At 47.5% G+C, this 11,226-nt stretch overlaps 1 long non-coding RNA gene across 2 annotated transcripts in view; it reads right to left on the bottom strand.

The window, feature by feature from the left end:
* Positions 1-210: 210 nt before the first annotated feature.
* Positions 211-11,226, bottom strand: part of LOC146206270 (uncharacterized) — a 186,009-nt gene continuing 174,993 nt past the window's right edge. For both annotated transcript variants that reach the window (XR_014704418.1, XR_014704420.1), the window contains one exon: positions 211-1,355. This is a non-coding gene — a long non-coding RNA (uncharacterized LOC146206270). The remainder of the gene's footprint in view (positions 1,356-11,226) is intronic.

Raw genomic sequence — 11,226 nt, 5'->3', positions numbered from 1 at the left:
GGACAACTCACCTTTTTTAGCAGGGCCGGCTCCTTTCTCGGGTGTGGCTTGCCGCGCCGACAGCGCCTCCTGGGTCTCCTTGATGCGAGCTGAGGACTCACTGGCTTTCGACGTAGATGCCTCAGACTCGGGGTCTCGAACGCCAGACATTATGTCACGAACGCCGGATGAGGGACCACGGACGCCAGCTTCTTTACTGCGAACGCTGGACGCGGGGTCATTGTCTGGCCTGGCAAACACAGGGCGCGTCTTGAAACGGCGCTTGCATTGCGGAGCGCCAGTTTGATGGTTTTCTTTACAAATAACGCAGGAGGGCTCACAGTCATGGTCCATGGCTGGATTATGTGCTCCACATCGCGGGCACAGCGAAAGGCCTGTACCGGGGCAGACGTCCGGACGATGGCCGAGCTTGCGACAAAGGTTGCAGGCTTCAACCTTGCGTCTGAAGGGAACGCAGCGGGTTACACATCCTTGATAAAGTATGTAAAAGGGGACTCTGATGCCACGGAATGTGATCAGAACAGACTCGGTAGAGCCCATACGCCGACCCATAATGATGGTATCGTGCCGGTCAAAGTCAAGAAGACTAGAAGTGATTTCCTCTGCGGAATGGTCCAAGGGAATTCCGTGGATGATGCCTCTGCACGAATTCAGGGGATCAGCGACGTGCGTGGCAACGTCGTAGGTAGTATTGTTAAACTGGAGGGCTTTAATTTTGTGATAAGCTTCAGTATGATGCATGTTAGGCGTGCTGATAAGGAGGGTGTTATTGACGGGATTAGGTCGAAATATATCAGTACTTGCTTCAGCAGTTGAGATTTTCGAGGCTTGCAGAACGGCTTGGCGAAGAGCGTGAGCAGGAATCTTGGAGCAGTCAAGGCCCCCGCGAAGACGAATAATAACCTTGTAGTCGCTGGCTGGTAATGGCGGTGGGCGAGGCGTGCGCCTGCGAGGCACTTGCGAGGTAGTTTCCTTCATCTCCGACTGGAGGGTGAAGGATTTCTTGAGTGAAGGATTTCTTGAGTTTCAGGCGCATCTGTCGTGCACTACACGCCAGCTGCTGTCGGTGGCTTCTTCCGGGGAGATCTCTTCTCCATCGACCGTGTATGCGTTGAGCATAGTGGGAGGGTAGGCCTAGGACGCTAGGCCTAGCAATGATGTCGGGGCCGAAGTCCCAATATCGGCCTGATTCCAGGGGAACGGCGCACAGTAACCAGTAGGACTTTTTGACGGGTTAGTTGGTACATGATCTTGATTCTTATAGCGCTGACGAAACACCACAGGAAGAACGACACAAAAGGACAGTAACCAGATGATGGTGGTCCAGGGTAGTCTTGAGACACTCACGATGATCCCTGGAAGCAGAGAGAGTGAGTGTTTGCATGTTCCACTTTTGACTCCGTGGCAGTCCCAAGGATTGGTTTTAGGATACGCAGACAGACTTCCTTATATCATCAAGAAAGAAAGAAAATAGGAACTCATTTTGATTACTTTTTATTTGAACATTTGCACGCTCTGTTGTCGAGCAGTGTTTGGAGAATGACCTAGATGCTTTATTATAGGCATCGTGCAGAAACCCAGGGGGCAGCACTCGCAATGAACAGGCAGCGCCACGAGTGAGCGCCGTTACAGTTTGATAGGGAGACGCGCGCCTGCCTGGGCAGGGCTCGCACTTGAAAAAGGCGGCCTGCACAGCGAAATGGAGGCAGTTTCAGCTAGCTCGAGCAATGTAGCGAAGCACAAACAGTGCGAGAGCCACACGACACAAGAAGGAGAGAGAGGGACGAGCCCTGGCCACCCGCTGGCCATTTATTTCTAGGCTGGAAACCCGCGAAACGGCAGACGACAGAAGCCCGCGCAGTTGGAAAAAGACGAGAGACAAACGGAGGGAGTGGGGCGTAAAAAAAAGCACAGTAAAATGTACGCTGCGTATGCGAATGCGCCCCACAGACAGCAGATCTGCCGCGTCTCCGCTGCACGGCCGGGTACACGTCTCCCTACCAAACTGTTCTCCCGCCGCGAAGGGCGTGCACGTCGCGCCGCGAATTATTCCTGCACGGTGCCTATAACCTGATTTGGCAAGCATTCTATGGCTGCTGATAACCAAATGGCTGTTTTTTTTCCAGAAACAATTTAGTTATAAATTTATTACCGATCACATGCAACTGTTTTGGGATCTATAAAACGTTTTCTATATGACTACGAACAATGATCATAACATAAAACTTGATATGCATTAGCCTTGTATGTCTGCCTTGCAGTCTTGCAGTAGTAGTTAAATGCCGACCTGCGCTTGTGGTGTGCGTTCTGGTATTTCCTCATCATTTCTCGTTTTAACACTCTCCTTACGTTATGGACCTATTAAAACAGTGGCACAACCGGGCCTTCTGGTCTTGGGCATTCAAATCAAGGTGGAACATTGATTTAACATGCATATGTTACATGCAGTTGCTTGTGCTAACTGCAAATAGCATTTGGCTTACGTTTTCTCAGAAAAGAAAGGAATGTGTTCTCCCTGTTTAGTGTTTGATTACTGTTGTTATTGCATAAAGGCATGCTATTTAGATGCTTTGCATTCATACAGCGGCCAGCATATCTAATTGCAGAATTTTGGAGTAAACGTTAGGGAACTTCGAAGGGGTGTTGCGAAGATATAGTTGGGCTTCCCAGAAAGCACGCCAAGCAGCAATGTGGAGTCAAAACAATACAATACATAAAACTAATATGCGAAGAATTCATAATCATTTACCTTGTTTATTGTTCCCTTGAAGGCTTGTGGGCAATAAATATGAGGGAACAAATACATTACTTTTTTGTAAGTAAGAAGTCACCAATAACTAAAGAGATAGACTTGATATAGTGTGTCGGCCAGGTTAGAGGGGATGATTTAGAAACAGACATTAGCAGGGTTCCAATTAAGGTTAATTGTATTTAGGCATCACGTTAATATTACGTTTAGCTGTTGGTCGGTATTTATTTTTTGATCTAAGTTTCGGTTTGTTTATGCTCCAGAATATGCGCAGATTAGGCAACGCGATCACGTATATGGCGTCTTTCCCTACATTCCAACTCAACCCGCCGGACATGGCGCGCATCTTTGACCGAGACAGTAGAAGGCCGGCTCACTCGCTTTACTGGCTGTGTCTAACATGCCATACAAATTTCATGGTGCGCCTGTGCAGGCAACCATTGCGCGCAGTAAGATGCCAGCCGTATCGTGTCGGGGCTGAGTCACTATCGGGGCCACACGAGCGAGACAGTCCTGTTGTCCGGCTAATCTGATAACGACCCCAGTCCCAAGGCGTGACGGAGCGAAATTTTGTCAGCGTCGGTCGATACACCAAGTAAAGACGCCTGGTGCACGGCCCCTTCTCCACCTCCCTTTGTGCAACCTCTTTTAGGCCCGCGATTCACCTCTCAGTTCTCGCTTACTACTGGTTGGCTGTCACTGCTTGTTTTGGCAAAACCACACTCAAGACATGCCATGCACATCGTGAAGGGACTTCGCGAAATTGTGCATTTCCACTATAGGTATGCAAGAAATAGAGTAGTAGAAGTGACCTAAAACCTGCAGTCCCATTTTATTCTAAATGAGAAGAATTGCTTCCTCAGGTAGGTGCCGGAAATAGTGATGCGCGATTCTCTCAGAGAGAGCACTCAAGATTGTTAACTGCATGTTGTGCGTGCTTTGAAGCTGTGGCAATGACTTATGGTGCAGGCGTCTTGTGACTCTCTTCGTTTAAGCAAAGTTGTGGCAGACTGTCAGCTCAGGCAGCTCGGTGTATGTCCCCATGCTGGTCTATAATTACAGACGCCCGAGAATGTTCCCCCAGGGAATATTCGTGCCAAAGATTTCCGGAGTCAGCTGCCGAGCTCTGCTGGAGCTTCAGTGTTGCCGTTCAGGCAACCGATCACCTCCGCAGAAAGTGGCATCGGGACCACCGGCAAAACTAGACTTCATCAGGTGCGCACCACGTCGATCATAAGTGCATCTTTAGATTCTTTTCACTGTGTTGGTGGCACATTCGGGGGGAAGCCACTGAATGCGATCAGTTGAGGTGGTGATTTCTCTTTTAACTTGAATCAGGGGGTGCCTTCGAATTGACCTCAGCAAAATTCAGCTTGAAACCAGTGCCAGCAGTAGGAACTGCTTGCATTCCTAAACATAACCAAATACAGCCAGTCATAGTGACTTTGAAGCAGCCTCTTTGAAAACATATCTCACTGCTTGGAAAAATATTGACTTGTAGATCTTGCTGGCATTAATACAAATTTGTTTTTGTGCATGATGAGCCGGACAAAGAAAGTGAGTATGACGCAAGCGGTGATTTTCATCTCAGGGTTCTTTGAAAAATACAGCATTAATAATGAAGGACCTGTGTAAAAAGATAATCCAAGATGTGCCCTAGCAGCAGTCAATAGGAATAGAGTGCACATTGTTAAGCACATCTTCTCAAGAGTCATTAAGGAAAACCATATTGCAGGACTCACGGATGCCTGGCTAAAATGTTGCTGATGCTTTGCGGTATGAGAACCTGGTTTATATGATGAACATAGCGCTGCTGTTCGACAAGGATTGGGTTTATTTTAAGGCTTTTTAACAAGCCCGTGGTGCGCAGTCGGCCATTGTTTAAAGATTTGCCCAACTGTCAACCGACAAGCATGTTAGCATTTTATTTGTGGTATGCAGAGGGATGATGACAAGTTTAATTTTACAAGGTTTCGCCTATCTTTACCAGCCGCAAGTAGCTTCAGGCGGGGTCATTTTGGCGCGAACGCGTGCATATGGGCATATGCCAATCAATTATCAATTACTAATAATGTAAAATTATTTGAATAATGAATTGAAAATTATTGACTAATCAATCATTTACTAATAACAGAATTTATGTAATCTATAATTGACTAAATAATTATTCGCAATAACTGATTAGCAATTCATTATTACTAATCAATGATTATTCATATAAGTAATTATTCGATTGTGTACTTTTTGACTAAATAATTAATTACTAATTACTACCGGTTGCTTATCAGAATGCGGCACTCAGGCCTTTTACTATTTTAGTCGCTAATGTCCCTCGTAACTTTCTCTACGACAGCCTGAGCCAGTAAAGTATTTTGCCTTAAAAACCATTGCAAAAACACCCCACTGTGGGGAGGGTAAGCAAATGGCGTTGTGGCATGTGCACATCAGGCGAGCCTCACGTCACATGGCGTGAGGTTTGAGTCACGATTGCGTGAGGCTTCTCCAGACATGTTCAACGGCCTGTCAGTCGCTCTCCGCAGTTGGAGCATGGGATGCTGTCTGAAACGCGCTGCGGAAACTGAGCACAGGCAACAGCCGCCTAAGATTCCCTATTCTCCCGGAACCCATCAATGAAAGAATAGTGAAGCGAGACGTTTAAGATGTATTGCTGAACGATCTGCTCATTAGGTCGGATCATTTCAGCAAAATCCAGCAGTGACAAACCACGTTGAGCGGCATTTCACTAACAACGCGTTTGGTTGTGTTTGCTCTGTCTGTGACCAGTTGTGGTTGCAGAATGATGTCGGCCACTCCAGAGGTATCTTTAGAACTTCTAGCTTAAGAGTTTCCAGAAGAAATTTCAGACGTGCAAGGGCATCATTGCGGTCCAACAAGATGCCCGACTACTCACAGTGTTGCTTCGTACTTAACGATATTTCATAATTCAGCTTTGTCTGCATCGTTCCCTCACGAAGTCTTGCAGAACAGGAGCTTTGTAGAGCGTGTTGTGCATCATGATATGACATACATGGAAGACATTCCAAATACTGCTGCGTGGTGGCACAAGTGTAAACAGGAAGTATGCCATGATTCGTCAGCTGGGGAAACCGCGGCGTTTCTAACCTTGTCAGCGTTAACTGGTCACACCTTCTCATTCTGCTCCAACGTCTTAAAGTGAACAAATACGAATTGCCATTGGCAGTCGATGAGTGGACAAACATGCAGACAGCTTAATTGGTAAACGAGGATCCCATAACATGTGCTGTGTACTTTGATTATAAAGTCAAAAACATAACATGCCAATTCTGTCCAACGAATGCATTTATCCGTTTCATGAGCACTATGTCATGGAGTACTTCAAAAGGATAGAATTTCAGCACAGAGGAAGCGCTCACGCACACAATATGATGTGGTTGAATGATGCTGCAAATGAACCAGTGGGAGAGAATATGCCGAAAACAGTAGCCTTGGCTGAACTTCTGGCCTCCGTCGATTTGAAGAACACTTCTAGTCACGGTGTCAGCTTCACGAGCTCACTCACGCGTGCTTTAATAATGGTCGCACGAAGTGTCGTTTCAATGCACCATTCTGGCCCATGAAACGTTCTATGGTGATATTTTATAGCCTGCTGTAATGGAAGCCGAGGTAGAATAGCACTGTACGTTGCGTGTGAAGCACGATACGATGCACCAAGCACTGGAAACGACTGAGTATGAAGACATGCAATCAAAGTGGGATCATCATAACATCAAATCTGAGAATGAGTACATTGAAATGATACCGACAAGTGTTGCGCGATCCATGATAATACTGAAAAGAATGTGTAAGTAAACGAAGGTAAACTACTTCAACCCGTGGATAACCTCAGTACTTCAGTCTAACATGGACATTCAAGTTGTACTTGATGTTTATGCCTGTGCAGCATACGTGGTTGAATACTTCAACAAAGCTAGTTGGGGAATGTGAAATCTAGACAAAGAAATACAAAATATCATCAGTGAATCGTCAGAAGCGGACGTGACATATAGTGAAGCTATTTGCAAGATTAATTTGAAGATGCTAAATGCAGTCGAAATGTCCTCTTAATAGGCTGCTTCGTTTCTGCTGAAACTCTGAATATTTGAGAAGACGCCACACGCCGTAACTGCCAATACTGCGTGGCCACACTAACGAATAAGGGTTAGGAAAACTATCGAAGAGATAAAACGGGAAGATCTGGCTTTGACTAGTACAAACGTTTGCAAAAAGTCTACTATAGAGCGTTACGAAGATCGCTGGAACGAGCTAGAGGACAAGTGCTATGCGCAGTATCTTAGGAACACAGATCACCGAATGACGCTCTGCAGCATGGACCTGCAATGCTTCGATATCGCGGATATCCTGAGAGCGGCATTGTCAATCTCAAGCGAGAACATATGTCCTCCTCTTTCACCCTTTCCGCAAAGAAATTGACACTCTGGACTGTAACAAATTCATTTAAATTTTTTATCAGAACTACGTATCTACAATGAATATGAAGAAACAGTATATGCATGACATAAACGGTCAAGATTTGTATGATTTGTGTGGCAAATGGATTGCGGAAGAAGTATCTCGGTGTGCACAAGCAAATGCAGATGCTGCTAAACTACTCAGAGATTTACAGTCGGACAAAGAGAAGGATGCGTTTGTGACGATGATCAACACAGCGGATGATTCAGACATCTTGCGCGATCTTGAAGTTCTCAAGCGACTACATTCTGTATCCCGGTGTCCAGCTGTGCAAGCACGAACAGACATTCTGTTCAAGGATGTGTTTCTAGAAAAGATGCGTCTCACAAATCGAGGGCAATTTAAGATTATCAGAGAACGCATCCATAGGCTTACTACACCCGATTAAGAATCCTTGCAAATGTTCTTTACTGGAGCAGCAGGGTGTGGAAAGACGTTTGTGTTGCGTCTCATAATGGATCTTTACAACAGGTACTGCAATGCTAGAGATTCTTCGCACGATCTGACGCTTATATAGCGTGTGCAACAACTGGTAAAGCAGCAGTCTTTGTTGGGAGCGTTACTGTACATTCTGCATTCAAGTTGACAATGTCAAACAAGTTACACGAACAGGGTCTTTCGGTAGTGAACTCAGTACGTACCGACATGTATTTAAAAATGTCCGATATGTAATCGTTGATGAAGTCAGCATGATGTCAGCCGATCCCCTCGCGATGAGCGACCAACGTCCTAGAACCATTTCCAGGCGTCTAAATGATTCATTTGGAGGATAAGGCGTAATACTCTGTGGAAATTTGAGACAACTTCCGCCAGTTAGTACACCGTAGGTTTACAAACATTCCAAATTAATGAATCCATTCTTCAACATCCGAAGGCCGCCTTAGCATGCTCTCTCGTACTACTGTCTAACAGAGGTTGTGCGTCAACGTGATTCAATCTCCTCATCGCTGTTAACACAACTGGTGATGGAGCAGCGCTTTCCGAAGAAGAAATCAGATTATACAAAGCAGATTCGTTACTGTAGAAGACGCCAAACGATTGTGTCTGGATGGAGTTAGACTGTACTACTGAAATAAAGATACTGATGACAAAGCAGCACAAAGGATTGGAGATTCGGCACATGTCTTTACTGCCGTGGATACCATTATCGGCACAGAAATGAATCAAAATACAAGGCAGCTGTGGTTAAAATTACCAAACTATCAAAGGCGGAAACTGGATCTTTCCCACCTCAGTTAACGTTGTGTCTTGGTCATTCTTACATGGTCGTCAGAAACATCGACATGGTTGACGGACTAGTAAATGGGTCTGTGGTCTATTTGCGGTACATTCAAGGTGACGTTGACGACACGGTCATCCCTTTGTGGTTTAAATTTCCATCCTGCGTTGGTACTATAGCCCGTTCCAAACTTAAGTAGAACTCTCTTGGTTAGCCTCCACGTTTAAGCCCCATAGGCGAGTACAGGTAAGATGCAACTGTTGTATACTTTTCTCTTGAGCGATACCGGTAAGCTGCTAGTCATTCTGTGAGTACTTGCCAAATGCGCTCCATCCCAATCTTTATAATATATATATTGTGAGCACTGTGTGGCGCTTCATCTTCCACACGGCTGAACGTGCTGCTTCATCTTCATCCTGCCGCCTCTTGTAGATACCCATCGTCATCGCGGAGTGTGTTTGGCTGCAGTGCGCGACCAAGGCTTCAGGTCTGCAATACAGCCTGATCCCCCAAGTCCGACCTTCGCGTTGCCTTACACGTGGTGGAGGTGCACCTTGATTTCCCCGCTGCTTCGTCGCCTGCATCCACCTGGAGCTTCGTTCTGGCCGCTGTTTGACCCCGACCACCATCGTCATGACTCAAGAGGGCCACTCCGCTATTCCGGCTTCTACCAACTCGACTCCAGCTCCCCTTGCCACTTGGAGTGTCAGTAGCCGTAAGCGCGACCCACAGATGTTCGCCGGTCTCCACGGCGACGACGCTGATGACTGTCTCGACAGCTACGACCGGGTCAGTGCTTTCAACCGGTGGGACGATTCTCTTAAACTAATTAATGTGTCCTTTTATTTGACGAATATGGCCAAAACGTGGTTCCTAAATCATGAATTGACGATTCCGGACTGGGCTACATTTAAACAAAAGTTACGCCAGATTTTCTGCGCTCCTACTGTTCGCATGGAGTCCGCCAAGAAGGAGCTAGAAGCCCGACTTCAGCGGTCCAATGAGACCTATACCTCTTATATAGAAGATGTCCTTGCACTTTGTCGGCGCGTAAATGACACCATGCCCGAGGCCGAGCGGGTTCGGCACGTCCTTAAAGGTATTGGGCCACTCGCCTATAACGCCCTGGACGTGCAGAACCCTACCACAATCGACGCCATCATATCAACTTGTCAACGCCTTGACGAACTACAGTCAATACGCCTGCAGCCTGATCCCACTTCATTTGGTTTCACTGCCGACGCTGACCTCCGTGCGCTTATTCGCGGATTAATTCGTGAAGAGCTATCGGCTCAAAGTAATTTGTGCCGCCCTGCATCTGAGCCACATCCTTCAAGTGCCGGCCTGCGTAGCATTATCAAAGAAGAGCTGGCCTCAATGACCTATTCCCCCCCCAACATCGGTCGCTCCTACCATCTGTCAGGTGCCAACGTACGCCCAGGTCACGTCCTTGCCTCCTGCAGTAGGAGCGCCTACGCCACCGGCGCCTACCACTGCTCATGTCGCTGCATTGGCACCACCTGCCGCGGCGCCGACATACTACCCCAACTAGCGCCCAGCCCGCCCTGTTTGTTATTACTGCGGGTACCGAGGCCATATTACCCGCTTCTGTCGTCGCAGGCTCCAGAATGAACGCCGTGGCTACGACTCATTTGAAGCAGACTACCCTCCTCGCTTTTCCGGCTCTAACCACCGTTCATTCCCTGATTATCCCAGACGTTCATCACCCCCGCCAGAAAGCCCCGCTCCGCCTGCTGGTTACAGGCCTTCAAGACGCCGTTCTCCTTCGCCTTTTCGCCGCTCAACCTCGCCTCTCCGTCAAGCTTCACTAACGAGCCCCCGCCAATCGGAAAACTGACCACTGCAGTTTTAGGAGAGAAAACTGCCCTCTTCGGCCATCCCAAAAATCCTCCGGAACGTCCCTGGAATATTTTAGTGTGGGTTGAAGGTTTATCTGTTGAGGCTTTGGTTGACACGGGCACCGCTGTTTCTGTGATACACACTGACTTGTGCTCCCGCTTGCGAAAAGCGAAAACGCCTTATGATGGACCTGAACTCCGTGGAGCTAATGGTGCAATAATTCGGCCTTTTGCTAAGTGTACTGTGCAAGTTTTTGTTGATGGTGTCCGCCACCATGCACAATTTGCCGTGATGTCACCGTGCGCTCACCCAATTATTTTAGGCTGGGATTTTCCGTCTGCCGCATCAGCCAGCATTTCGTGTCGCGACAGGGTCATTGACATGAAAGAGAGCGATCCGTCTTCTGAACTTCCCGAGCCCCGTCATCGCCTGCTTGCCGCTACTAACTCAGTGTTGCCCCCTGGATGCGAACAACTTGTCGCGCTTACTTTTACTGACATTGATAACGGAGATGTGCTAATCGTGCCTTCTGATCGCCATCTGACCCGTGGAATCGCGCTACCACCAAGTCTTGTTCGGTTTGAGCATGGCACAGCGCTTGTCGCTGCTTCGAACACTTCCCCAGAGCCCATTGTGCTGACTAAAGGGACATGTTTTCCTTGCGCCCTGGACATTCACCCGGTGTCCCTCACCACCCTTACCGCCCCCTCTTCCTCACCAGCAGCTTCTTCCGATGCTTCTCTCTGTGTTCTCTTTGGCACCATCAATCCTGACCTTCCTGCGACTCACCGACAAGCTTTGCAGGAATTACTCCGAAAACACCAAGCCTCCTTTGATGTCACTTCTCCGACCTTGGGCTGAACGTCTTCTGCACAGCAACGCATTATTACAGAAGGTACTTCTATTG

Source organism: Amblyomma maculatum, chromosome 1 (genome assembly GCF_055883805.1).
Source record: "Amblyomma maculatum isolate TAMU_Amacu chromosome 1, ASM5588380v1, whole genome shotgun sequence".
Classification (NCBI taxonomy): Eukaryota; Metazoa; Arthropoda; class Arachnida; order Ixodida; family Ixodidae; genus Amblyomma; species Amblyomma maculatum.
This window is presented reverse-complemented; position numbering and strand designations above follow the sequence as displayed.